We start from the raw sequence: 25,984 nt of genomic DNA, 5'->3' as shown, positions 1-25,984 counted from the left end.
GAGGCTGAGCAACAGCTTTCCAGGCTAGCCCCTTCTGGCTGCCAGCTATCTGCAGACTTTCGCACTTCAAGAGCAGGGCTGCGAAAGGAGACTAGCAGGTACACCATCTTTCCCAGGCTACGTTTGAAGTTTCAAGTGGCAAGACAAGCAAGGAGCCCCATTCTCTGTGTCTCTGTGCGAGCACTGCCATGGGCAGATGAGGCTGAGCAACAGCTTTCCAGGCTAGCCCCTTCTGGCTGCCAGCTATCTGCAGAAGTTCGCACTTTCGGAGCAGGGCTGCGATAGGAGCATGGCAGGGACACCACCATTCCCAGCATGCGTTTCAAGTTTCAAGTGGCAAGATAAGCAAGCAGCCCCATTCTCTGTGCCTCTATGCGAATAGTGCCATGGGCAGATGAGGCTGAGCAACAGCTTTCCAGGCTAGCCCCTTCTGCCTGCCAGCTATCTGCAGACGGTCGCATTTCAAGAGCAGGGATGCGAAAGGAGCCTAGCAGGTACACCCTCTTTCCCAGGCTACGTTTGAAGTTTGAGGTGGCAAGACAAGCAAGGAGCCCCATTCTCTGTGCCTCTGTGCGAGCAGTGCCATGGGCAGATGAGGCTGAGCAACAGCTTTCCAGGCTAGCACCTTCTGCCTGCCAGCTATCTGCAGACGTTCGCACTTTCGGAGCAGGGCTGCGAAATGAGCCTGGCAGGGACACCACCATTCCCAGCATGCGTTTGAAATTTCAAGTGGCAAGATAAGCAAGCAGCCCCATTCTCTGTGCCTCTATGCGAACAGTGCCATGGGCAGATGAGGCTGAGCAAGAGCTTTCCAGGCTAGCCCCTTCTGGCTGCCAGCTATCTGCAGACTTTCGCACTTCAAGACAGGGCTGCGAAAGGAGCCTAGCAGGTACACCATCTTTCCCAGGCTACGTTTGAAGTTTGAGGTGGCAAGACAAGCAAGGAGCCCCATTCTCTGTGCCTCTGTGCGAGCAGTGCCATGGGCACATGAGGCTGAGCAACAGCTTTCCAGGCTAGCCCCTTCTGCCTGCCAGCTATCTGCCGACGTTCGCACTTTCGGAGCAGGGCTGTGATAGGAGCCTGGCTGGGACACCAACTTTCCCAGGCTACGTTTGAAGTTTGAGGTGGCAAGACAAGCAAGCAGCCCCATTCTCTGTGCCTCTGTGCGAGCAGTGCCATGGGCAGATCAGGCTGAGCAACAGCTTTCCAGGCTAGCCCCTTCTGCCTGCCAGCTATCTGCAGACGTTCGCACTTTCGCAGCAGGGCTGTGATAGGAGCCTGGCAGGGACACCACCATTCCCAGCATGCATTTGATGTTTCAAGTGGCAAGATAAGCAAGCAGCCCCATTCTCTGTGCCTCTATGCGAACAGTGCCATGGGCAGATGAGGCTGAGCAACAGCTTTCCAGGCTAGCCCCTTCTGCCTGCCAGCTATCTGCAGACGTTCGCACTTTAGGAGCAGGGCTGTGAAATGAGCCTAGCAGGTACACCATCTTTCCCAGGCTACGTTTGAAGTTTGAGGTAGCAAGACAAGCAAGCAGCCCCATTCTCTGTGCCTCTGTGCGAGCAGTGCAATGGGCAGATGAGGCTGAGCAACAGCTTTCCAGGCTAGCACCTTCTGAATGCCAGCTATGTGAAGACGGTCGCATTTCAAGAGCAGGGCTGCGAAAGGAGCCTGGCACGGACACCACCATTCCCAGCATGCGTTTGAAGTTTCAAGTGGCAAGATAAGCAAGCAGCCCCATTCTCTGTGCCTCTATGCGAACAGTGCCATGGGCAGATGAGGCTGAGCAACAGCTTTCCAGGCTAGCCCCTTCTGCCTGCCAGCTATCTGCAGACTTTCGCACTTCAAGAGCAGCGCTGCGAAAGGAGCCTAGCAGGTACACCATCTTTCCCAGGCTACGTTTGAAGATTGAGGTGGCAAGACAAGCAAGCAGCCCCATTCTCTGTGCCTCTGTGCGAGCAGTGCCATGGGCAGATGAGGCTGAGCAACAGCTTTCCAGGCTAGCCCCTTCTGCCTGCCAGCTATCTGCAGACGGTCGCATTTCAAGAGCAGGGCTGCGAAAGGAGCCTAGCAGGTACACCATCTTTCCCAGGCTACGTTTGAAGTTTGAGGTGGCAAGACAAGCAAGGAGCCCCATTCTCTGTGCCTCTGTGCGAGCAGTGCCATGGGCAGATGAGGCTGAGCAACAGCTTTCCAGGCTAGCCCCTTCTGGCTGCCAGCTATCTGCAGACGTTCGCACTTTCGGAGCAGGGCTGCGAAAGGAGCCTGGCAGGGACACCACCATTCCCAGCATGCGTTTGAAGTTTGAGGTAGCAAGACAAGCAAGGAGCCCCATTCTCTGTGCCTCTGTGCGAGCAGTGCCATGGGCAGATGAGGCTGAGCAACAGCTTTCCAGGCTAGCACCTTCTGCCTGCCAGCTATCTGCAGATCTTCGCACTTTCGGAGCAGGTCTGCGAAAGCAGCCTGGCTGGGACACCAACCTTCCCAGGCCACGTTTGAAGTTTGAGGTGGCAAGACAAGCAAGCAGCCCCATTCTCTGTGCCTCTGTGCGAGCAGTGCCATGGGCAGATGAGGCTGAGCAACAGCTTTCCAGGCTAGCCCCTTCTGCCTGCCAGCTATCTGCAGACGTTCGCACTTTAGGAGCAGGGCTGTGAAATGAGCCTGGCAGGGACACCACCATTCCCAGCATGCGTTTGAAGTTTCAAGTGGCAAGATAAGCAAGCAGCCCCATTCTCTGTGCCTCTATGCGAACAGTGCCATGGGCAGATGAGGCTGAGCAACAGCTTTCCAGGCTAGCCCCTTCTGCCTGCCAGCTATCTGCAGACGTTCGCACTTTCGGAGCAGGGCTGCGAAAGGAGCCTAGCAGGTACACCATCTTTCCCAGGCTACGTTTGAAGTTTGAGGTAGCAAGACAAGCAAGCAGCCCCATTCTCTGTGCCTCTGTGCGAGCAGTGCAATGGGCAGATGAGGCTGAGCAACAGCTTTCCAGGCTAGCACCTTCTGAATGCCAGCTATGTGAAGACGGTCGCATTTCAAGAGCAGGGCTGCGAAAGGAGCCTAGCAGGTACACCATCTTTCCCAGGCTACGTTTGAAGTTTCAAGTGGCAAGACAAGCAAGGAGCCCCATTCTCTGTGCCTCTGTGCGAGCAGTGCCATGGGCAGATGAGGCTGAGCAACAGCTTTCCAGGCTAGCCCCTTCTGCCTGCCAGCTATCTGCAGACGTTCGCACTTTCGGAGCAGGGCTGTGACAGGAGCCTGGCTGCGACACAAACTTTCCCAGGCTACGTTTGAAGTTTCAAGTGGCAAGACAAGCAAGGAGCCCCATTCTCTGTGCCTCTGTGCGAGCAGTGCCATGGGCAGATGAGGCTGAGCAACAGCTTTCCAGGCTAGCCCCTTCTGCCTGCCAGCTATCTGCAGACGTTCGCACTTTCGGAGCAGGGCTGTGACAGGAGCCTGGCTGCGACACAAACTTTCCCAGGCTACGTTTGAAGTTTCAAGTGGCAAGACAAGCAAGGAGCCCCATTCTCTGTGCCTCTGTGCGAGCACTGCCATGGGCAGATGAGGCTGAGCAACAGCTTTCCAGGATAGCTCCTTCTGCCTGCCAGCTATCTGCAGACGGTCGCATTTCAAGAGCAGGGTTGCGAAAGGAGCCTAGCAGGTACACCATCTTTCCCAGGCTACGTTTGAAGTTTGAGGTGGCAAGACAAGCAAGGAGCCCCATTCTCTGTGTCTCTGTGCGAGCACTGCCATGGACAGATGAGGCTGAGCAACAGCTTTCCAGGCTAGCACCTTCTGCCTGCCAGCTATCTGCAGACGGTCGCATTTCAAGAGCAGGGCTGCGAAAGGAGCCTAGCAGGTACACCATCTTTCCCAGGCTACGTTTGAAGTTTGAGGTGGCAAGACAAGCAAGGAGCCCCATTCTCTGTGCCTCTGTGCGAGCAGTGCCATGGGCAGATGAGGCTGAGCAACAGCTTTCCAGGCTAGCCCCTTCTGCCTGCCAGCTATCTGCAGACGTTCGCACTTTCGGAGCAGGGCTGCGAAAGGAGCCTGGCTGGGACACCAACTTTCCCAGGCTACGTTTGAAGTTTCAAGTGGCAAGACAAGCAAGGAGCCCCATTCTCTGTGCCTCTGTGCGAGCACTGCCATGGGCAGATGAGGCTGAGCAACAGCTTTCCAGGATAGCTCCTTCTGCCTGCCAGCTATCTGCAGACGTTCGCACTTTCGGAGCAGGGCTGTGATAGGAGCCTGGCAGGGACACCACCATTCCCAGCATGCGTTTGAAGTTTCAAGTGGCAAGATAAGCAAGCAGCCCCATTCTCTGTGCCTCTATGCGAACAGTGCCATGGGCATATGAGGCTGAGCAACAACTTTCCAGGCTAGCCCCTTCTGCCTGCCAGCTATCTGCAGACTTTCTCACTTCAAGAGCAGGGCTGCGAAAGGAGCCTAGCAGGTACACCATCTTTCCCAGGCTACGTTTGAAGATTGAGGTGGCAAGACAAGCAAGCAGGGCCATTCTCTGTGCCTCTGTGCGAGCAGTGCCATGGGCAGATGAGGCTGAGCAACAGCTTTCCAGGCTAGCCCCTTTTGCCTGCCAGCTATCTGCAGACGTTCGCACTTTCGGAGCAGGGCTGCGAAAGGAGCCTAGCAGGTACACCATCTTTCCCAGGCTACGTTTGAAGTTTGAGGTAGCAAGACAAGCAAGCAGCCCCATTCTCTGTGCCTCTGTGCGAGCAGTGCCATGGGCAGATGAGGCTGAGCAACAGCTTTCCAGGCTAGCACCTTCTGAATGCCAGCTATCTGCAGACGGTCGCATTTCAAGAGCAGGGCTGCGAAAGGAGCCTAGCAGGTACACCATCTTTCCCAGGCTACGTTTGAAGTTTCAAGTGGCAAGACAAGCTAGCAGCCCCATTCTCTGTGCCTCTGTGCGAGCAGTGCCATGGGGACATGAGGCTGAGCAACAGCTTTCCAGGCTAGCCCCTTCTGCCTGCCAGCTATCTGCAGACGTTCGCACTTTCGGAGCAGGGCTGTGACAGGAGCCTGGCTGCGACACAAACTTTCCCAGGCTACGTTTTAAGTTTCAAGTGGCAAGACAAGCAAGGAGCCCCATTCTCTGTGCCTCTGTGCGAGCACTGCCATGGGCAGATGAGGCTGAGCAACAGCTTTCCAGGATAGCTCCTTCTGCCTGCCAGCTATCTGCAGACGGTCGCATTTCAAGAGCAGGGTTGCGAAAGGAGCCTAGCAGGTACACCATCTTTCCCAGGCTACGTTTGAAGTTTGAGGTGGCAAGACAAGCAAGGAGCCCCATTCTCTGTGCCTCTGTGCGAGCAGTGCCATGGGGACATGAGGCTGAGCAACAGCTTTCCAGGCTAGCCCCTTCTGCCTGCCAGCTATCTGCAGACGTTCGCACTTCAAGAGCAGGGCTGCGAAAGGAGCCTGGCTGGGACACCAACTTTCACAGGCTACGTTTGAAGTTTCAAGTGGCAAGACAAGCAAGCAGCCCCATTCTCTGTGCCTCTGTACGAGCACTGCCATGGGGACATGAGGCTGAGCAACAGCTTTCCAGGCTAGCCCCTTCTGGCTGCCAGCTATCTGCTGACGTTCGCACTTTCGCAGCAGGGCTGCGAAAGGAGCCTGGCAGGGAAACCACCATTCCCAGCATGCGTTTGAAGTTTCAAGTGGCAAGATAAGCAAGCAGCCCCATTCTCTGTGCCTCTGTGCGAGCAGTGCCATGGGCAGATGAGGCTGAGCAACAGCTTTCCAGGCTAGCCACTTCTGGCTGCCACCTATATGCAGACTTTCGCACTTCAAGAGCAGGGCTGCGAAAGGAGCCTAGCAGGTACACCATCTTTCCCAGGCTACGTTTGAAGTTTGAGGTGGCAAGACAAGCAAGCAGCCCCATTCTCTGTGTCTCTGTGCGAGCACTGCCATGGACAGATGAGGCTGAGCAACAGCTTTCCAGGCTAGCCCCTTCTGCCTGCCAGCTATCTGCAGACGTTCGCATTTAAAGAGCAGGGCTGCGAAAGGAGCCTAGCAGGTACACCATCTTTCCCAGGCTACGTTTGAAGTTTGAGGTGGCAAGACAAGCAAGGAGCCCCATTCTCTGTGCCTCTGTGCGAGCACTGCCATGGGCAGATGAGGCTGAGCAACAGCTTTCCAGGCTAGCCCCTTCTGCCTGCCAGCTATCTGCAGACGTTCGCACTTTCGGAGCAGGGCTGCGAAAGGAGCCTGGCTGGGACACCAACTTTCCCAGGCTACGTTTGAAGTTTCAAGTGGCAAGACAAGCAAGGAGCCCCATTCTCTGTGCCTCTGTGCGAGCAGTGCCATGGGCACATGAGGCTGAGCAACAGCTTTCCAGGATAGCTCCTTCTGCCTGCCAGCTATCTGCCGACGTTCGCACTTTAGGAGCAGGGCTGTGAAATGAGCCTGGCTGGGACACCACCATTCCCAGCATGCGTTTGAAGTTTCAAGTGGCAAGATAAGCAAGCAGCCCCATTCTCTGTGCCTCTATGCGAACAGTGCCATGGGCAGATGAGGCTGAGCAACAGCTTTCCAGGCTAGCCCCTTCTGCCTGCCAGCTATCTGCAGACTTTCGCACTTCAAGAGCAGGGCTGCGAAAGGAGCCTAGCAGGTACACCATCTTTCCCAGGCTACGTTTGAAGATTGAGGTGGCAAGACAAGCAAGCAGGCCCATTCTCTGTGCCTCTGTGCGAGCACTGCCATGGGCAGATGAGGCTGAGCAACAGCTTTCCAGGCTAGCCCCTTCTGCCTGCCAGCTATCTGCAGACGTTCGCACTTTCGGAGCAGGGCTGCGAAAGGAGCCTAGCAGGTACACCATCTTTCCCAGGCTACGTTTGAAGTTTGAGGTGGCAAGACAAGCAAGGAGCCCCATTCTCTGTGCCTCTGTGCGAGCAGTGCCATGGGCAGATGAGGCTGAGCAACAGCTTTCCAGGCTAGCCCCTTCTGCCTGCCAGCTATCTGCAGACGTTCGCACTTTCGGAGCAGGGCTGCGAAAGGAGCCTGGCTGGGACACAAACTTTCCCAGGCTACGTTTGAAGTTTGAAGTGGCAAGACAAGCAAGGAGCCCCATTCTCTGTGCCTCTGTCCGAGCAGTGCCATGGGCAGATGAGGCTGAGCAACAGCTTTCCAGGATAGCTCCTTCTGCCTGCCAGCTATCTGCAGACGGTCGCATTTGAAGAGCAGGGCTGTGATAGGAGCCTGGCAGGGACACCACCATTCCCAGCATGCGTTTGAAGTTTCAAGTGGCAAGATAAGCAAGCAGCCCCATTCTCTGTGCCTCTGTGCGAGCAGTGCCATGGGCAGATGAGGCTGAGCAACAGCTTTCCAGGCTAGCCCCTTCTGGCTGCCAGCTATCTGCAGACTTTCGCACTTCAAGAGCAGGGCTGCGAAAGGAGACTAGCAGGTACACCATCTTTCCCAGGCTACGTTTGAAGTTTCAAGTGGCAAGACAAGCAAGGAGCCCCATTCTCTGTGTCTCTGTGCGAGCACTGCCATGGGCAGATGAGGCTGAGCAACAGCTTTCCAGGCTAGCCCCTTCTGGCTGCCAGCTATCTGCAGAAGTTCGCACTTTCGGAGCAGGGCTGCGATAGGAGCATGGCAGGGACACCACCATTCCCAGCATGCGTTTCAAGTTTCAAGTGGCAAGACAAGCAAGCAGCCCCATTCTCTGTGCCTCTGTGCGAGCAGTGCCATGGGCAGATGAGGCTGAGCAACAGCTTTCCAGGCTAGCACCTTCTGAATGCCAGCTATCTGCAGACGGTCGCATTTCAAGAGCAGGGCTGCGAAAGGAGCCTAGCAGGTACACCATCTTTCCCAGGCTACGTTTGAAGTTTCAAGTGGCAAGACAAGCTAGCAGCCCCATTCTCTGTGCCTCTGTGCGAGCAGTGCCATGGGGACATGAGGCTGAGCAACAGCTTTCCAGGCTAGCCCCTTCTGCCTGCCAGCTATCTGCAGACGTTCGCACTTTCGGAGCAGGGCTGTGACAGGAGCCTGGCTGCGACACAAACTTTCCCAGGCTACGTTTGAAGTTTCAAGTGGCAAGACAAGCAAGGAGCCCCATTCTCTGTGCCTCTGTGCGAGCACTGCCATGGGCAGATGAGGCTGAGCAACAGCTTTCCAGGATAGCTCCTTCTGCCTGCCAGCTATCTGCAGACGGTCGCATTTCAAGAGCAGGGTTGCGAAAGGAGCCTAGCAGGTACACCATCTTTCCCAGGCTACGTTTGAAGTTTGAGGTGGCAAGACAAGCAAGGAGCCCCATTCTCTGTGCCTCTGTGCGAGCACTGCCATGGGCAGATGAGGCTGAGCAACAGCTTTCCAGGATAGCTCCTTCTGCCTGCCAGCTATCTGCAGACGGTCGCATTTCAAGAGCAGGGTTGCGAAAGGAGCCTAGCAGGTACACCATCTTTCCCAGGCTACGTTTGAAGTTTGAGGTGGCAAGACAAGCAAGGAGCCCCATTCTCTGTGCCTCTGTGCGAGCAGTGCCATGGGGACATGAGGCTGAGCAACAGCTTTCCAGGCTAGCCCCTTCTGCCTGCCAGCTATCTGCAGACGTTCGCACTTTCGGAGCAGGGCTGCGAAAGGAGCCTGGCTGGGACACCAACTTTCACAGGCTACGTTTGAAGTTTCAAGTGGCAAGACAAGCAAGCAGCCCCATTCTCTGTGCCTCTGTACGAGCACTGCCATGGGGACATGAGGCTGAGCAACAGCTTTCCAGGCTAGCCCCTTCTGGCTGCCAGCTATCTGCAGACGTTCGCACTTTCGCAGCAGGGCTGCGAAAGGAGCCTGGCAGGGAAACCACCATTCCCAGCATGCGTTTGAAGTTTCAAGTGGCAAGATAAGCAAGCAGCCCCATTCTCTGTGCCTCTGTGCGAGCAGTGCCATGGGCAGATGAGGCTGAGCAACAGCTTTCCAGGCTAGCCACTTCTGGCTGCCACCTATATGCAGACTTTCGCACTTCAAGAGCAGGGCTGCGAAAGGAGCCTAGCAGGTACACCATCTTTCCCAGGCTACGTTTGAAGTTTGAGGTGGCAAGACAAGCAAGCAGCCCCATTCTCTGTGTCTCTGTGCGAGCACTGCCATGGACAGATGAGGCTGAGCAACAGCTTTCCAGGCTAGCCCCTTCTGCCTGCCAGCTATCTGCAGACGTTCGCATTTCAAGAGCAGGGCTGCGAAAGGAGCCTAGCAGGTACACCATCTTTCCCAGGCTACGTTTGAAGTTTGAGGTGGCAAGACAAGCAAGGAGCCCCATTCTCTGTGCCTCTGTGCGAGCACTGCCATGGGCAGATGAGGCTGAGCAACAGCTTTCCAGGCTAGCCCCTTCTGGCTGCCAGCTATCTGCAGACGTTCGCACTTTCGGAGCAGGGCTGCGAAAGGAGCCTGGCTGGGACACCAACTTTCCCAGGCTACGTTTGAAGTTTCAAGTGGCAAGACAAGCAAGGAGCCCCATTCTCTGTGCCTCTGTGCGAGCAGTGCCATGGGCACATGAGGCTGAGCAACAGCTTTCCAGGATAGCTCCTTCTGCCTGCCAGCTATCTGCCGACGTTCGCACTTTAGGAGCAGGGCTGTGAAATGAGCCTGGCTGGGACACCACCATTCCCAGCATGCGTTTGAAGTTTCAAGTGGCAAGATAAGCAAGCAGCCCCATTCTCTGTGCCTCTATGCGAACAGTGCCATGGGCAGATGAGGCTGAGCAACAGCTTTCCAGGCTAGCCCCTTCTGCCTGCCAGCTATCTGCAGACTTTCGCACTTCAAGAGCAGGGCTGCGAAAGGAGCCTAGCAGGTACACCATCTTTCCCAGGCTACGTTTGAAGATTGAGGTGGCAAGACAAGCAAGCAGGCCCATTCTCTGTGCCTCTGTGCGAGCACTGCCATGGGCAGATGAGGCTGAGCAACAGCTTTCCAGGCTAGCCCCTTCTGCCTGCCAGCTATCTGCAGACGTTCGCACTTTCGGAGCAGGGCTGCGAAAGGAGCCTAGCAGGTACACCATCTTTCCCAGGCTACGTTTGAAGTTTGAGGTAGCAAGACAAGCAAGCAGCCCCATTCTCTGTGCCTCTGTGCGAGCAGTGCCATGGGCAGATGAGGCTGAGCAACAGCTTTCCAGGCTAGCACCTTCTGAATGCCAGCTATGTGAAGACGGTCGCATTTCAAGAGCAGGACTGCGAAAGGAGCCTAGCAGGTACACCATCTTTCCCAGGCTACGTTTGAAGTTTGAGGTGGCAAGACAAGCAAGGAGCCCCATTCTCTGTGCCTCTGTGCGAGCAGTGCCATGGGCAGATGAGGCTGAGCAACAGCTTTCCAGGCTAGCCCCTTCTGCCTGCCAGCTATCTGCAGACGTTCGCACTTTCGGAGCAGGGCTGCGAAAGGAGCCTGGCTGGGACACAAACTTTCCCAGGCTACGTTTGAAGTTTGAAGTGGCAAGACAAGCAAGGAGCCCCATTCTCTGTGCCTCTGTGCGAGCAGTGCCATGGGCAGATGAGGCTGAGCAACAGCTTTCCAGGATAGCTCCTTCTGCCTGCCAGCTATCTGCAGACGGTCGCATTTGAAGAGCAGGGCTGTGATAGGAGCCTGGCAGGGACACCACCATTCCCAGCATGCGTTTGAAGTTTCAAGTGGCAAGATAAGCAAGCAGCCCCATTCTCTGTGCCTCTGTGCGAGCAGTGCCATGGGCAGATGAGGCTGAGCAACAGCTTTCCAGGCTAGCCCCTTCTGGCTGCCAGCTATCTGCAGACTTTCGCACTTCAAGAGCAGGGCTGCGAAAGGAGACTAGCAGGTACACCATCTTTCCCAGGCTACGTTTGAAGTTTCAAGTGGCAAGACAAGCAAGGAGCCCCATTCTCTGTGTCTCTGTGCGAGCACTGCCATGGGCAGATGAGGCTGAGCAACAGCTTTCCAGGCTAGCCCCTTCTGGCTGCCAGCTATCTGCAGAAGTTCGCACTTTCGGAGCAGGGCTGCGATAGGAGCATGGCAGGGACACCACCATTCCCAGCATGCGTTTCAAGTTTCAAGTCGCAAGATAAGCAAGCAGCCCCATTCTCTGTGCCTCTATGCGAATAGTGCCATGGGCAGATGAGGCTGAGCAACAGCTTTCCAGGCTAGCCCCTTCTGGCTGCCAGCTATCTGCAGACGGTCGCATTTCAAGAGCAGGGATGCGAAAGGAGCCTAGCAGGTACACCCTCTTTCCCAGGCTACGTTTGAAGTTTGAGGTGGCAAGACAAGCAAGGAGCCCCATTCTCTGTGCCTCTGTGCGAGCAGTGCCATGGGCAGATGAGGCTGAGCAACAGCTTTCCAGGATAGCTCCTTCTGCCTGCCAGCTATCTGCAGACGGTCGCATTTGAAGAGCAGGGCTGTGATAGGAGCCTGGCAGGGACACCACCATTCCCAGCATGCGTTTCAAGTTTCAAGTGGCAAGATAAGCAAGCAGCCCCATTCTCTGTGCCTCTGTGCGAGCAGTGCCATGGGCAGATGAGGCTGAGCAACAGCTTTCCAGGCTAGCCCCTTCTGGCTGCCAGCTATCTGCAGACTTTCGCACTTCAAGAGCAGGGCTGCGAAAGGAGACTAGCAGGTACACCATCTTTCCCAGGCTACGTTTGAAGTTTCAAGTGGCAAGACAAGCAAGGAGCCCCATTCTCTGTGTCTCTGTGCGAGCACTGCCATGGGCAGATGAGGCTGAGCAACAGCTTTCCAGGCTAGCCCCTTCTGGCTGCCAGCTATCTGCAGAAGTTAGCACTTTCGGAGCAGGGCTGCGATAGGAGCATGGCAGGGACACCACCATTCCCAGCATGCGTTTCAAGTTTCAAGTGGCAAGATAAGCAAGCAGCCCCATTCTCTGTGCCTCTATGCGAATAGTGCCATGGGCAGATGAGGCTGAGCAACAGCTTTCCAGGCTAGCCCCTTCTGCCTGCCAGCTATCTGCAGACGGTCGCATTTCAAGAGCAGGGATGCGAAAGGAGCCTAGCAGGTACACCCTCTTTCCCAGGCTACGTTTGAAGTTTGAGGTGGCAAGACAAGCAAGGAGCCCCATTCTCTGTGCCTCTGTGCGAGCAGTGCCATGGGCAGATGAGGCTGAGCAACAGCTTTCCAGGCTAGCCCCTTCTGCCTGCCAGCTATCTGCAGACGTTCGCACTTTCGGAGCAGGGCTGCGAAATGAGCCTGGCAGGGACACCACCATTCCCAGCATGCGTTTGAAATTTCAAGTGGCAAGATAAGCAAGCAGCCCCATTCTCTGTGCCTCTATGCGAACAGTGCCATGGGCAGATGAGGCTGAGCAAGAGCTTTCCAGGCTAGCCCCTTCTGGCTGCCAGCTATCTGCAGACTTTCGCACTTCAAGACAGTGCTGCGAAAGGAGCCTAGCAGGTACACCATCTTTCCCAGGCTACGTTTGAAGTTTGAGGTGGCAAGACAAGCAAGGAGCCCCATTCTCTGTGCCTCTGTGCGAGCAGTGCCATGGGCACATGAGGCTGAGCAACAGCTTTCCAGGCTAGCCCCTTCTGCCTGCCAGCTATCTGCCGACGTTCGCACTTTCGGAGCAGGGCTGTGATAGGAGCCTGGCAGGGACACCACCATTCCCAGCATGCGTTTGAAGTTTCAAGTGGCAAGATAAGCAAGCAGCCCCATTCTCTGTGCCTCTATGCGAACAGTGCCATGGGCAGATGAGGCTGAGCAACAGCTTTCCAGGCTAGCCCCTTCTGCCTGCCAGCTATCTGCAGACTTTCGCACTTCAAGAGCAGGGCTGCGAAAGGAGCCTAGCAGGTACACCATCTTTCCCAGGCTACGTTTGAAGATTGAGGTGGCAAGACAAGCAAGCAGGCCCATTCTCTGTGCCTCTGTGCGAGCAGTGCCATGGGCAGATGAGGCTGAGCAACAGCTTTCCAGGCTAGCCCCTTCTGCCTGCCAGCTATCTGCAGACGTTCGCACTTTCGGAGCAGGGCTGCGAAAGGAGCCTAGCAGGTACACCATCTTTCCCAGGCTACGTTTGAAGTTTGAGGTAGCAAGACAAGCAAGCAGCCCCATTCTCTGTGCCTCTGTGCGAGCAGTGCCATGGGCAGATGAGGCTGAGCAACAGCTTTCCAGGCTAGCACCTTCTGAATGCCAGCTATGTGAAGACGGTCGCATTTCAAGAGCAGGGCTGCGAAAGGAGCCTAGCAGGTACACCATCTTTCCCAGGCTACGTTTGAAGTTTGAGGTGGCAAGACAAGCAAGGAGCCCCATTCTCTGTGCCTCTGTGCGAGCAGTGCCATGGGCAGATGAGGCTGAGCAACAGCTTTCCAGGCTAGCCCCTTCTGCCTGCCAGCTATCTGCAGACGTTCGCACTTTCGGAGCAGGGCTGCGAAAGGAGCCTGGCTGGGACACAAACTTTCCCAGGCTACGTTTGAAGTTTCAAGTGGCAAGACAAGCAAGGAGCCCCATTCTCTGTGCCTCTGTGCGAGCACTGCCATGGGCAGATGAGACTGAGCAACAGCTTTCCAGGATAGCTCCTTCTGCCTGCCAGCTATCTGCAGACGGTCGGATTTGAAGAGCAGGGCTGCGAAAGGAGCCTAGCAGGTACACCATCTTTCCCAGGCTACGTTTGAAGTTTGAGGTGGAAAGACAAGCAAGGAGCCCCATTCTCTGTGCCTCTGTGCGAGCAGTGCCATGGGCAGATGAGGCTGAGCAACAGCTTTCCAGGCTAGCCCCTTCTGGCTGCCAGCTATCTGCAGACGTTCGCACTTTCGGAGCAGGGCTGCGAAAGGAGCCTGGCTGGGACACCAACTTTCACAGGCTACGTTTGAAGTTTCAAGTGGCAAGACAAGCAAGCAGCCCCATTCTCTGTGCCTCTGTACGAGCACTGCCATGGGGACATGAGGCTGAGCAACAGCTTTCCAGGCTAGCCCCTTCTGCCTGCCAGCTATCTGCAGACGTTCGCACTTTCGGAGCAGGGCTGTGATAGGAGCCTGGCAGGGACACCACCATTCCCAGCATGCGTTTGAAGTTTCAAGTGGCAAGATAAGCAAGCAGCCCCATTCTCTGTGCCTCTGTGCGAGCAGTGCCATGGGCACATGAGGCTGAGCAACAGCTTTCCAGGCTAGCCCCTTCTGGCTGCCAGCTATCTGCAGACTTTCGCACTTCAAGAGCAGGGCTGCGAAAGGAGACTAGCAGGTACACCATCTTTCCCAGGCTACGTTTGAAGTTTGAGGTGGCAAGACAAGCAAGGAGCCCCATTCTCTGTGTCTCTGTGCGAGCACTGCCATGGGCAGATGAGGCTGAGCAACAGCTTTCCAGGCTAGCCCCTTCTGGCTGCCAGCTATCTGCAGACGTTCGCACTTCAAGAGCAGGGCTGCGAAAGGAGCCTAGCAGGTACACCATCTTTCCCAGGCTACGTTTGAAGTTTGAGGTGGCAAGACAAGCAAGCAGCCCCATTCTCTGTGCCTCTGTGCGAGCAGTGCCATGGGCACATGAGGCTGAGCAACAGCTTTCCAGGCTAGCACCTTCTGGCTGCCAGCTATCTGCAGACGTTCGCACTTTCGGAGCAGGGCTGTGAAAGGAGCCTGGCAGGGACACCACCATTCCCAGCATGCGTTTGAAATTTCAAGTGGCAAGATAAGCAAGCAGCCCCATTCTCTGTGCCTCTATGCGAACAGTGCCATGGGCAGATGAGGCTGAGCAAGAGCTTTCCAGGCTAGCCCCTTCTGGCTGCCAGCTATCTGCAGACTTTCGCACTTCAAGACAGGGCTGCGAAAGGAGCCTAGCAGGTACACCATCTTTCCCAGGCTACGTTTGAAGTTTGAGGTGGCAAGACAAGCAAGGAGCCCCATTCTCTGTGCCTCTGTGCGAGCACTGCCATGGGCACATGAGGCTGAGCAACAGCTTTCCAGGATAGCTCCTTCTGCCTGCCAGCTATCTGCAGACGTTCGCACTTTCGGAGCAGGGCTGCGAAAGGAGCCTGGCTGGGACACCAACTTTCCCAGGCTACGTTTGAAGTTTGAGGTGGCAAGACAAGCAAGGAGCCCCATTCTCTGTGCCTCTGTGCGAGCAGTGCCATGGGCACATGAGGCTGAGCAACAGCTTTCCAGGCTAGCCCCTTCTGCCTGCCAGCTATCTGCAGACGTTCGCACTTTCGGAGCAGGGCTGCGAAAGGAGCCTGGCTGGGACACCAACTTTCCCAGGCTACGTTTGAAGTTTCAAGTGGCAAGACAAGCAAGGAGCCCCATTCTCTGTGCCTCTGTGCGAGCACTGCCATGGGCACATGAGGCTGAGCAACAGCTTTCCAGGATAGCTCCTTCTGCCTGCCAGCTATCTGCCGACGTTCGCACTTTAGGAGCAGGGCTGTGAAATGAGCCTGGCAGGGACACCACCATTCCCAGCATGCGTTTGAAGTTTCAAGTGGCAAGATAAGCAAGCAGCCCCATTCTCTGTGCCTCTGTGCGAGCAGTGCCATGGGCACATGAGGCTGAGCAACAGCTTTCCAGGCTAGCCCCTTCTGCCTGCCAGCTATCTGCAGACGTTCGCACTTTCGGAGCAGGGCTGCGAAAGGAGCCTGGCTGGGACACCAACTTTCCCAGGCTACGTTTGAAGTTTCAAGTGGCAAGACAAGCAAGGAGCCCCATTCTCTGTGCCTCTGTGCGAGCACTGCCATGGGCACATGAGGCTGAGCAACAGCTTTCCAGGATAGCTCCTTCTGCCTGCCAGCTATCTGCCGACGTTCGCACTTTAGGAGCAGGGCTGTGAAATGAGCCTGGCAGGGACACCACCATTCCCAGCATGCGTTTGAAGTTTCAAGTGGCAAGATAAGCAAGCAGCCCCATTCTCTGTGCCTCTATGCGAACAGTGCCATGGGCAGATGAGGCTGAGCAACAGCTTTCCAGGCTAGCCCCTTCTGCCTGCCAGCTATCTGCAGACTTTCGCACTTCAAGAGCAGGGCTGCGAAAGGAGCCTAGCAGGTACACCATCTTTCCCAGGCTACGTTTGAAGATTGAGGTGGCAAGACAAGCAAGCAGGCCCATTCTCTGTGCCTCTGTGCGAGCACTGCCATGGGGACATGAGGCTGAGCAACAGCTTTCCAGGCTAGCCCCTTCTGCCTGCCAGCTATCTGCAGACGTTCGCACTTTCGGAGCAGGGCTGCGAAAGGAGCCTAGCAGGTACACCATCTTTCCCAGGCTACGTTTGAAGTTTGAGGTAGCAAGACAAGCAAGCAGCCCCATTCTCTGTGCCTCTGTGCGAGCAGTGCCATGGGCAGATGAGGCTGAGCAACAGCTTTCCAGGCTAGCACCTTCTGAATGCCAGCTATGTGAAGACGGTCGCATTTCAAGAGCAGGGCTGCGAAAGGAGCCTAGCAGGTACACCATCTTTCCCAGGCTACGTTTGAAGTTTGAGGTGGCAAGACAAGCAAGGAGCCCCATTCTCTGTGCCTCTGTGCGAGCAGTGCCATGGGCAGATGAGGCTGAGCAACAGCTTTCCAGGCTAGCCCCTTCTGCCTGCCAGCTATCTGCAGACGTTCGCACTTTCGGAGCAGGGCTGCGAAAGGAGCCTGGCTGGGACACAAACTTTCCCAGGCTACGTTTGAAATTTCAAGTGGCAACACAAGCAAGGAGCCCCATTCTCTGTGCCTCTGTGCGAGCACTGCCATGGGCAGATGAGGCTGAGCAACAGCTTTCCAGGATAGCTCCTTCTGCCTGCCAGCTATCTGCAGACGGTCGCATTTGAAGAGCAGGGCTGCGAAAGGAGCCTAGCAGGTACACCATCTTTCCCAGGCTACGTTTGAAGTTTGAGGTGGCAAGACAAGCAAGGAGCCCCATTCTCTGTGCCTCTGTGCGAGCAGTGCCATGGGCAGATGAGGCTGAGCAACAGCTTTCCAGGCTAGCCCCTTCTGCCTGCCAGCTATCTGCAGACGTTCGCACTTTCGGAGCAGGGCTGCGAAAGGAGCCTGGCTGGGACACCAACTTTCACAGGCTACGTTTGAAGTTTCAAGTGGCAAGACAAGCAAGCAGCCCCATTCTCTGTGCCTCTGTACGAGCACTGCCATGGGGACATGAGGCTGAGCAACAGCTTTCCAGGCTAGCCCCTTCTGCCTGCCAGCTATCTGCAGACGTTCGCACTTTCGGAGCAGGGCTGTGATAGGAGCCTGGCAGGGACACCACCATTCCCAGCATGCGTTTGAAGTTTCAAGTGGCAAGATAAGCAAGCAGCCCCATTCTCTGTGCCTCTGTGCGAGCAGTGCCATGGGCAGATGAGGCTGAGCAACAGCTTTCCAGGCTAGCCCCTTCTGGCTGCCAGCTATCTGCAGACTTTCGCACTTCAAGAGCAGGGCTGCGAAAGGAGACTAGCAGGTACACCATCTTTCCCAGGCTACGTTTGAAGTTTGAGGTGGCAAGACAAGCAAGGAGCCCCATTCTCTGTGTCTCTGTGCGAGCACTGCCATGGGCAGATGAGGCTGAGCAACAGCTTTCCAGGCTAGCCCCTTCTGGCTGCCAGCTATCTGCAGAAGTTCGCACTTTCGGAGCAGGGCTGCGATAGGAGCATGGCAGGGACACCACCATTCCCAGCATGCGTTTCAAGTTTCAAGTGGCAAGATAAGCAAGCAGCCCCATTCTCTGTGCCTCTATGCGAATAGTGCCATGGGCAGATGAGGCTGAGCAACAGCTTTCCAGGCTAGCCCCTTCTGGCTGCCAGCTATCTGCAGACGGTCGCATTTCAAGAGCAGGGCTGTGAAAGGAGCCTAGCAGGTACACCATCTTTCCCAGGCTACGTTTGAAGCTTGAGGTGGCAAGACAAGCAAGCAGCCCCATTCTCTGTGCCTCTGTGCGAGCAGTGCCATGGGCACATGAGGCTGAGCAACAGCTTTCCAGGCTAGCACCTTCTGGCTGCCAGCTATCTGCAGACGTTCGCACTTTCGGAGCAGGGCTGTGAAAGGAGCCTGGCAGGGACACCACCATTCCCAGCATGCGTTTGAAATTTCAAGTGGCAAGATAAGCAAGCAGCCCCATTCTCTGTGCCTCTATGCGAACAGTGCCATGGGCAGATGAGGCTGAGCAAGAGCTTTCCAGGCTAGCCCCTTCTGGCTGCCAGCTATCTGCAGACTTTCGCACTTCAAGACAGGGCTGCGAAAGGAGCCTAGCAGGTACAGCATCTTTCCCAGGCTACGTTTGAAGTTTGAGGTGGCAAGACAAGCAAGCAGCCCCATTCTCTGTGCCTCTGTGCGAGCAGTGCCATGGGCACATGAGGCTGAGCAACAGCTTTCCAGGCTAGCCCCTTCTGCCTGCCAGATATCTGCAGACTTTCGCACTTTCGGAGCAGGGCTGTGAAATGAGCCTGGCAGGGACACCACCATTCCCAGCATGCGTTTGAAGTTTCAAGTGGCAGGATAAGCAAGGAGCCCCATTCTCTGTGCCTCTATGCGAACAGTGCCATGGGCAGATGAGGCTGAGCAACAGCTTTCCAGGCTAGCCCCTTCTGCCTGCCAGCTATCTGCAGACGTTCGCACTTTCGGAGCAGGGCTGCGAAAGGAGCCTGGCTGGGACACCAACTTTCCCAGGCTACGTTTGAAGTTTGAGGTGGCAAGACAAGCAAGGAGCCCCATTCTCTGTGCCTCTGTGCGAGCAGTGCCATGGGCACATGAGGCTGAGCAACAGCTTTCCAGGCTAGCCCCTTCTGCCTGCCAGCTATCTGCAGACGTTCGCACTTTCGGAGCAGGGCTGCGAAAGGAGCCTGGCTGGGACACCAACTTTCCCAGGCTACGTTTGAAGTTTCAAGTGGCAAGACAAGCAAGGAGCCCCATTCTCTGTGCCTCTGTGCGAGCACTGCCATGGGCACATGAGGCTGAGCAACAGCTTTCCAGGATAGCTCCTTCTGCCTGCCAGCTATCTGCCGACGTTCGCACTTTAGGAGCAGGGCTGTGAAATGAGCCTGGCAGGGACACCACCATTCCCAGCATGCGTTTGAAGTTTCAAGTGGCAAGATAAGCAAGCAGCCCCATTCTCTGTGCCTCTGTGCGAGCAGTGCCATGGGCACATGAGGCTGAGCAACAGCTTTCCAGGCTAGCCCCTTCTGCCTGCCAGCTATCTGCAGACGTTCGCACTTTCGGAGCAGGGCTGCGAAAGGAGCCTGGCTGGGACACCAACTTTCCCAGGCTACGTTTGAAGTTTCAAGTGGCAAGACAAGCAAGGAGCCCCATTCTCTGTGCCTCTGTGCGAGCACTGCCATGGGCACATGAGGCTGAGCAACAGCTTTCCAGGATAGCTCCTTCTGCCTGCCAGCTATCTGCCGACGTTCGCACTTTAGGAGCAGGGCTGAGAAATAAGCCTGGCAGGGACACCACCATTCCCAGCATGCGTTTGAAGTTTCAAGTGGCAAGATAAGCAAGCAGCCCCATTCTCTGTGCCTCTATGCGAACAGTGCCATGGGCAGATGAGGCTGAGCAACAGCTTTCCAGGCTAGCCCCTTCTGCCTGCCAGCTATCTGCAGACTTTCGCACTTCAAGAGCAGGGCTGCGAAAGGAGCCTAGCAGGTACACCATCTTTCCCAGGCTACGTTTGAAGATTGAGGTGGCAAGACAAGCAAGCAGGCCCATTCTCTGTGCCTCTGTGCGAGCAGTGCCATGGGGACATGAGGCTGAGCAACAGCTTTCCAGGCTAGCCCCTTCTGCCTGCCAGCTATCTGCAGACGTTCGCACTTTCGGAGCAGGGCTGCGAAAGGAGCCTAGCAGGTACACCATCTTTCCCAGGCTACGTTTGAAGTTTGAGGTAGCAAGACAAGCAAGCAGCCCCATTCTCTGTGCCTCTGTGCGAGCAGTGCCATGGGCAGATGAGGCTGAGCAACAGCTTTCCAGGCTAGCACCTTCTGAATGCCAGCTATGTGAAGACGGTCGCATTTCAAGAGCAGGGCTGCGAAAGGAGCCTAGCAGGTACACCATCTTTCCCAGGCTACGTTTGAAGTTTGAGGTGGCAAGACAAGCAAGGAGCCCCATTCTCTGTGCCTCTGTGCGAGCAGTGCCATGGGCAGATGAGGCTGAGCAACAGCTTTCCAGGCTAGCCCCTTCTGCCTGCCAGCTATCTGCAGACGTTCGCACTTTCGGAGCAGGGCTGCGAAAGGAGCCTGGCTGGGACACAAACTTTCCCAGGCTACGTTTGAAATTTCAAGTGGCAACACAAGCAAGGAGCCCCATTCTCTGTGCCTCTGTGCGAGCACTGCCATGGGCAGATGAGGCTGAGCAACAGCTTTCCAGGATAGCTCCTTCTGCCTGCCAGCTATCTGCAGACGGTCGCATTTGAAGAGCAGGGCTGCGAAAGGAGCCTAGCAGGTACACCATCTTTCCCAGGCTACGTTTGAAGTTTGAGGTGGCAAGACAAGCAAGGAGCCCCATTCTCTGTGCCTCTGTGCGAGCAGTGCCATGGGCAGATGAGGCTGAGCAACAGCTTTCCAGGCTAGCCCCTTCTGCCTGCCAGCTATCTGCAGACGTTCGCACTTTCGGAGCAGGGCTGCGAAAGGAGCCTGGCTGGGACACCAACTTTCACAGGCTACGTTTGAAGTTTCAAGTGGCAAGACAAGCAAGCAGCCCCATTCTCTGTGCCTCTGTACGAGCACTGCCATGGGGACATGAGGCTGAGCAACAGCTTTCCAGGCTAGCCCCTTCTGCCTGCCAGCTATCTGCAGACGTTCGCACTTTCGGAGCAGGGCTGTGATAGGAGCCTGGCAGGGACACCACCATTCCCAGCATGCGTTTGAAGTTTCAAGTGGCAAGATAAGCAAGCAGCCCCATTCTCTGTGCCTCTGTGCGAGCAGTGCCATGGGCAGATGAGGCTGAGCAACAGCTTTCCAGGCTAGCCCCTTCTGGCTGCCAGCTATCTGCAGACTTTCGCACTTCAAGAGCAGGGCTGCGAAAGGAGCCTAGCAGGTACACCATCTTTCCCAGGCTACGTTTGAAGCTTGAGGTGGCAAGACAAGCAAGCAGCCCCATTCTCTGTGCCTCTGTGCGAGCAGTGCCATGGGCACATGAGGCTGAGCAACAGCTTTCCAGGCTAGCACCTTCTGGCTGCCAGCTATCTGCAGACGTTCGCACTTTCGGAGCAGGGCTGTGAAAGGAGCCTGGCAGGGACACCACCATTCCCAGCATGCGTTTGAAATTTCAAGTGGCAAGATAAGCAAGCAGCCCCATTCTCTGTGCCTCTATGCGAACAGTGCCATGGGCAGATGAGGCTGAGCAAGAGCTTTCCAGGCTAGCCCCTTCTGGCTGCCAGCTATCTGCAGACTTTCGCACTTCAAGACAGGGCTGCGAAAGGAGCCTAGCAGGTACAGCATCTTTCCCAGGCTACGTTTGAAGTTTGAGGTGGCAAGACAAGCAAGCAGCCCCATTCTCTGTGCCTCTGTGCGAGCAGTGCCATGGGCACATGAGGCTGAGCAACAGCTTTCCAGGCTAGCCCCTTCTGCCTGCCAGATATCTGCAGACTTTCGCACTTTCGGAGCAGGGCTGTGAAATGAGCCTGGCAGGGACACCACCATTCCCAGCATGCGTTTGAAGTTTCAAGTGGCAGGATAAGCAAGGAGCCCCATTCTCTGTGCCTCTATGCGAACAGTGCCATGGGCAGATGAGGCTGAGCAACAGCTTTCCAGGCTAGCCCCTTCTGCCTGCCAGCTATCTGCAGACGTTCGCACTTTCGGAGCAGGGCTGCGAAAGGAGCCTGGCTGGGACACCAACTTTCCCAGGCTACGTTTGAAGTTTGAGGTGGCAAGACAAGCAAGGAGCCCCATTCTCTGTGCCTCTGTGCGAGCAGTGCCATGGGCACATGAGGCTGAGCAACAGCTTTCCAGGCTAGCCCCTTCTGCCTGCCAGCTATCTGCAGACGTTCGCACTTTCGGAGCAGGGCTGCGAAAGGAGCCTGGCTGGGACACCAACTTTCCCAGGCTACGTTTGAAGTTTCAAGTGGCAAGACAAGCAAGGAGCCCCATTCTCTGTGCCTCTGTGCGAGCACTGCCATGGGCACATGAGGCTGAGCAACAGCTTTCCAGGATAGCTCCTTCTGCCTGCCAGCTATCTGCCGACGTTCGCACTTTAGGAGCAGGGCTGTGAAATGAGCCTGGCAGGGACACCACCATTCCCAGCATGCGTTTGAAGTTTCAAGTGGCAAGATAAGCAAGCAGCCCCATTCTCTGTGCCTCTGTGCGAGCAGTGCCATGGGCACATGAGGCTGAGCAACAGCTTTCCAGGCTAGCCCCTTCTGCCTGCCAGCTATCTGCAGACGTTCGCACTTTCGGAGCAGGGCTGCGAAAGGAGCCTGGCTGGGACACCAACTTTCCCAGGCTACGTTTGAAGTTTCAAGTGGCAAGACAAGCAAGGAGCCCCATTCTCTGTGCCTCTGTGCGAGCACTGCCATGGGCACATGAGGCTGAGCAACAGCTTTCCAGGATAGCTCCTTCTGCCTGCCAGCTATCTGCCGACGTTCGCACTTTAGGAGCAGGGCTGAGAAATAAGCCTGGCAGGGACACCACCATTCCCAGCATGCGTTTGAAGTTTCAAGTGGCAAGATAAGCAAGCAGCCCCATTCTCTGTGCCTCTATGCGAACAGTGCCATGGGCAGATGAGGCTGAGCAACAGCTTTCCAGGCTAGCCCCTTCTGCCTGCCAGCTATCTGCAGACTTTCGCACTTCAAGAGCAGGGCTGCGAAAGGAGCCTAGCAGGTACACCATCTTTCCCAGGCTACGTTTGAAGATTGAGGTGGCAAGACAAGCAAGCAGGCCCATTCTCTGTGCCTCTGTGCGAGCAGTGCCATGGGGACATGAGGCTGAGCAACAGCTTTCCAGGCTAGCCCCTTCTGCCTGCCAGCTATCTGCAGACGTTCGCACTTTCGGAGCAGGGCTGCGAAAGGAGCCTAGCAGGTACACCATCTTTCCCAGGCTACGTTTGAAGTTTGAGGTAGCAAGACAAGCAAGCAGCCCCATTCTCTGTGCCTCTGTGCGAGCAGTGCCATGGGCAGATGAGGCTGAGCAACAGCTTTCCAGGCTAGCACCTTCTGAATGCCAGCTATGTGAAGACGGTCGCATTTCAAGAGCAGGGCTGCGAAAGGAGCCTAGCAGGTACACCATCTTTCCCAGGCTACGTTTGAAGTTTGAGGTGGCAAGACAAGCAAGGAGCCCCATTCTCTGTGCCTCTGTGCGAGCAGTGCCATGGGCAGATGAGGCTGAGCAACAGCTTTCCAGGCTAGCCCCTTCTGCCTGCCAGCTATCTGCAGACGTTCGCACTTTCGGAGCAGGGCTGCGAAAGGAGCCTGGCTGGGACACAAACTTTCCCAGGCTACGTTTGAAATTTCAAGTGGCAACACAAGCAAGGAGCCCCATTCTCTGTGCCTCTGTGCGAGCACTGCCATGGGCAGATGAGGCTGAGCAACAGCTTTCCAGGATAGCTCCTTCTGCCTGCCAGCTATCTGCAGACGGTCGCATTTGAAGAGCAGGGCTGCGAAAGGAGCCTAGCAGGTACACCATCTTTCCCAGGCTACGTTTGAAGTTTGAGGTGGCAAGACAAGCAAGGAGCCCCATTCTCTGTGCCTCTGTGCGAGCAGTGCCATGGGCAGATGAGGCTGAGCAACAGCTTTCCAGGCTAGCCCCTTCTGCCTGCCAGCTATCTGCAGACGTTCGCACTTTCGGAGCAGGGCTGCGAAAGGAGCCTGGCTGGGACACCAACTTTCACAGGCTACGTTTGAAGTTTCAAGTGGCAAGACAAGCAAGCAGCCCCATTCTCTGTGCCTCTGTACGAGCACTGCCATGGGGACATGAGGCTGAGCAACAGCTTTCCAGGCTAGCCCCTTCTGCCTGCCAGCTATCTGCAGACGTTCGCACTTTCGGAGCAGGGCTGTGATAGGAGCCTGGCAGGGACACCACCATTCCCAGCATGCGTTTGAAGTTTCAAGTGGCAAGATAAGCAAGCAGCCCCATTCTCTGTGCCTCTGTGCGAGCAGTGCCATGGGCAGATGAGGCTGAGCAACAGCTTTCCAGGCTAGCCCCTTCTGGCTGCCAGCTATCTGCAGACTTTCGCACTTCAAGAGCAGGGCTGCGAAAGGAGACTAGCAGGTACACCATCTTTCCCAGGCTACGTTTGAAGTTTGAGGTGGCAAGACAAGCAAGGAGCCCCATTCTCTGTGTCTCTGTGCGAGCACTGCCATGGGCAGATGAGGCTGAGCAACAGCTTTCCAGGCTAGCCCCTTCTGGCTGCCAGCTATCTGCAGAAGTTCGCACTTTCGGAGCAGGGCTGCGATAGGAGCATGGCAGGGACACCACCATTCCCAGCATGCGTTTCAAGTTTCAAGTGGCAAGATAAGCAAGCAGCCCCATTCTCTGTGCCTCTATGCGAATAGTGCCATGGGCAGATGAGGCTGAGCAACAGCTTTCCAGGCTAGCCCCTTCTGGCTGCCAGCTATCTGCAGACGGTCGCATTTCAAGAGCAGGGCTGTGAAAGGAGCCTAGCAGGTACACCATCTTTCCCAGGCTACGTTTGAAGCTTGAGGTGGCAAGACAAGCAAGCAGCCCCATTCTCTGTGCCTCTGTGCGAGCAGTGCCATGGGCACATGAGGCTGAGCAACAGCTTTCCAGGCTAGCACCTTCTGGCTGCCAGCTATCTGCAGACGTTCGCACTTTCGGAGCAGGGCTGTGAAAGGAGCCTGGCAGGGACACCACCATTCCCAGCATGCGTTTGAAATTTCAAGTGGCAAGATAAGCAAGCAGCCCCATTCTCTGTGCCTCTATGCGAACAGTGCCATGGGCAGATGAGGCTGAGCAACAGCTTTCCAGGCTAGCCCCTTCTGGCTGCCAGCTATCTGCAGACTTTCGCACTTCAAGACAGGGCTGCGAAAGGAGCCTAGCAGGTACACCATCTTTCCCAGGCTACGTTTGAAGTTTGAGGTGGCAAGACAAGCAAGCAGCCCCATTCTCTGTGCCTCTGTGCGAGCAGTGCCATGGGCACATGAGGCTGAGCAACAGCTTTCCAGGCTAGCCCCTTCTGCCTGCCAGATATCTGCAGACTTTCGCACTTTCGGAGCAGGGCTGTGAAATGAGCCTGGCAGGGACACCACCATTCCCAGCATGCGTTTGAAGTTTCAAGTGGCAGGATAAGCAAGGAGCCCCATTCTCTGTGCCTCTATGCGAACAGTGCCATGGGCAGATGAGGCTGAGCAACAGCTTTCCAGGCTAGCACCTTCTGCCTGCCAGCTATCTGCAGACGTTCGCACTTTCGGAGCAGGGCTGCGAAAGGAGCCTAGCAGGTACACCATCTTTCCCAGGCTAAGTTTGAAGTTTGAGGTAGCAAGACAAGCAAGCAGCCCCATTCTCTGTGCCTCTGTGCGAGCAGTGCCATGGGCAGATGAGGCTGAGCAACAGCTTTCCAGGCTAGCACCTTCTGAATGCCAGCTATGTGAAGACGGTCACATTTCAAGAGCAGGGCTGCGAAAGGAGCCTAGCAGGTACACCATCTTTCCCAGGCTACGTTTGAAGTTTCAAGTGGCAAGACAAGCAAGGAGCCCCATTCTCTGTGCCTCTATGCGAACAGTGCCATGGGCAGATGAGGCTGAGCAACAGCTTTCCAGGCTAGCCCCTTCTGCCTGCCAGCTATCTGCAGACGTTCGCACTTTCGGAGCAGGGCTGCGAAAGGAGCCTGGCTGGGACACAAACTTTCCCAGGCTACGTTTGAAGTTTCAAGTGGCAAGACAAGCAAGGAGCCCCATTCTCTGTGCCTCTGTGCGAGCACTGCCATGGGCAGATGAGGCTGAGCAACAGCTTTCCAGGCTAGCCCCTTCTGCCTGCCAGCTATCTGCAGACGGTCGCATTTCAAGAGCAGGGCTGCGAAAGGAGCCTAGCAGGTACACCATCTTTCCCAGGCTACGTTTGAAGTTTGAGGTGGCAAGACAAGCAAGGAGCCCCATTCTCTGTGCCTCTGTGCGAGCAGTGCCATGGGGACATGAGGCTGAGCAACAGCTTTCCAGGCTAGCCCCTTCTGCCTGCCAGCTATCTG

Source organism: Opisthocomus hoazin, chromosome 10, assembly GCF_030867145.1.
Source record: "Opisthocomus hoazin isolate bOpiHoa1 chromosome 10, bOpiHoa1.hap1, whole genome shotgun sequence".
NCBI classification, from domain to species: Eukaryota; Metazoa; Chordata; class Aves; order Opisthocomiformes; family Opisthocomidae; genus Opisthocomus; species Opisthocomus hoazin.
The sequence above is the reverse complement of the archived record's forward strand: the minus strand, read 5'-3'. Positions refer to the sequence as shown.